This window comes from Cibotium barometz, chromosome 20, assembly GCF_041138505.1.
Source record: "Cibotium barometz isolate CiBa-2024 chromosome 20, ASM4113850v1, whole genome shotgun sequence".
Lineage (NCBI taxonomy): Eukaryota > Viridiplantae > Streptophyta > Polypodiopsida > Cyatheales > Cibotiaceae > Cibotium > Cibotium barometz.
In genome coordinates this window covers 18,381,836-18,384,468 of record NC_141065.1, presented here as the reverse complement: position 1 = coordinate 18,384,468, position 2,633 = coordinate 18,381,836, and positions in this window count along the sequence as shown.

Sequence of the window (2,633 nt, the reverse complement as noted above, 5' to 3'; positions counted from 1 at the left end):
AACCATCAGTTCTCAATCATCCATACTCCAGCAGAGTATAAAAATAAGCCTTTTAAGCTTTTGATTGATTCAGGCAGTTCTCATTCATTCATTTCCCCTGGATGCTTGCGTAAGCTAGTCTTAGAACAGAAATCAGGGAAACCTATGCAAGTTGAATTGGCCAGTGGGAAGATTCTTTTCACTCATCATGAGACAAATCTTTTCCAGTTCAATCTAGATGGTAATGTAACCGACTGTCAGTTCAAAGTCTTACCTCTGGGAGTTTTTGACGGGATCCTTGGAATGGATTGGCTTCACAAAAATCAAGCTGATATACACTGTCACAATGGAACCATTTCCTTCCATGACCTTCACGGGAACAAAGTTCAAGGAACTGGAGTTTCCGGATCCCCAGACCTTTAGTTAGTAAAAGCTTCTAGGTTGCTGAAAGGACTTAGAAAGAAGTAGCAAATTTATGTTGTCAAAATGAACCCAATAGACTCAAAGCTTAAGGCTAAAGAACCAGAATAGTTAAGTGAATTTGATGATCTATTCCGAGCAGAACTAACTGAAATGCCTCCAATTCGGGAAGTAGATCATGTGATTGAATTGACCCCCGGAGCTCAACCACAGTAGTCCTATGCACGTACGAAATGCCAGTTCCTGAAGCTATCAAACTCAAGGAACAACTTAAACAGCTATTTAGAACAAGGGTTTTGTAAGACCCAGTGTTTCACCTTGGGGTGCGCCAGTTCTCTTTCAAAAAAAGAAAGATGGAATGCTTAGACTCTGTGTGGACTACAGAGGTCTAAATCAGAAAAGAATAAGTATCATATACCAAGAATTAATGAGCTTCTAGACAGGCTAAATGGAGCCCAGATCTTCACAAAGATAGATCTCAAATCCGGGTATTACCAAATCAGGATCAATGATCAAGATATACCAAAAACAGCCATCAATACTCGCTATGGGCATTATGAATTTACTGTCATGCCATTTGGATTGACAAATGCCCCAGCTACATTCAATCGCTTAATGCAGGACATTCTCAGAGAATACTTGGATGATTTTGTTCTAGTTTTCTTTGATGACATTCTGATTTACTCAAAGAATGCAGCTGACCATGAGACTCATGTCAGAAAAGTTCTTGAGATTCTAAGGAAGCACCAACTCTTTGCAAAAAAGAGCAAATGCACTTTCTCTGCCGACCATGTTGAATACTTGGGCTTTCTGGTATCCAAAGATGGAATTTCTCCAGATTTCGCAAAAGTCCAAGCAGTCATAGATTGGCCTGAACCAAAGACAGTGAAAGAAGTCAGAGGATTCTTGGGATTAACTGGTTGGTATAGGATTTTCATACCAAAGTATGCTCTCATAGCTTCCCCCTGACTAACCTTCTCAAAAAGAATACCCCATTTCAGTGGTCTGCCAGGTGTCAGAGTGCTTTTGATAAGCTGAAGACCGCCTTGGTAACTAGTCCCGTTCTGAAGCTGCTAGATTTTTCTCTACCCTTTGAGGTAGTAACTGATGTAAGTGGTTTTGCCCTAGGAGGTGCACTCATGCAGGAAGGTCATGCAGTGGCCTATGAATCCCGAAAGCTCAGAACGCATGAGAGGAATTATGTTGTCCACCACGACCTGGAATTACTTTCAGTAGTCTATGCCTTAAAGTTGTGGAGACATTACCTACTACTGGGAAAAAGATTCACTTTGATGACAGACCATTAGAGTTTAAAGTGGATCTTCACTCAGAAGGACCTCAACATGAGCCAAAGAAGGTGGATGCAGACCTGGATGCAGACCCTGCAGGAATTTGATTTTGAAATCAAGTACCGCCCAGGCAAAGAAAATGTGGTAGCAAATGCCCTCAACAGAAAAGCCTCCTTGCTTGCAATTACTGCTATAATATCAAATCCTTTGATTATTGAAGCAAGAGAGAAGATCATGCAGGATAGATTCTTTGGCCCTATTGCTACCCTACTTATGCAGGAAAGCAAAACTCCACAGGAGTTGAACAGAGTTCAAGGGTACAGCCTGGATGATGGCATTATGTATTATAATTGTAAGCTATGCATTCCCAATGATGAGGGAACCAAGGATCAAATTCTTAATGAAGCCCATGACAGCCTTATAGCAGGACATCCAGGTTTCATCAAAACCTACATGTCTGTAAAGAAAAGCTTCTTTTGGCCTGGTCTGAAAAAGGATGTACTGAATCATGTATGTCAATGTCTGACATGCCAAAAAGTCAAAGCTGAAAGAGTAAAATGCCTGGGAAGTTACATCCATTGGACATCCCCCAGATGAAGTGGGAATGTATCAGTATGGACTTTATTACTGGATTACCTTCAGTGCAATCAGGTTACAACTCCATTTTCGTGGTAGTTGACAGACTAACCAAAGTTGCCCATCTGATCCCAGTAAAAGAAACCTACACTGTAGTGGATCTGGCCAGAGTGTTCCTCAAAGAAATCTTCAGATTGCATGGCCTACCCAAGAGAATAGTAAGTGATCGAGATCCCAAGTTTACTTCAAGGTTCTGGACTGCATTTTTCGAAGCAGTGGGAACTTTCTTGGATCTTAGCACAGCTTATCACCTTGAGACCAATGGTCAAACTGAAAGGGTAAACCAAGCAATCGAAGATATACTTCGGT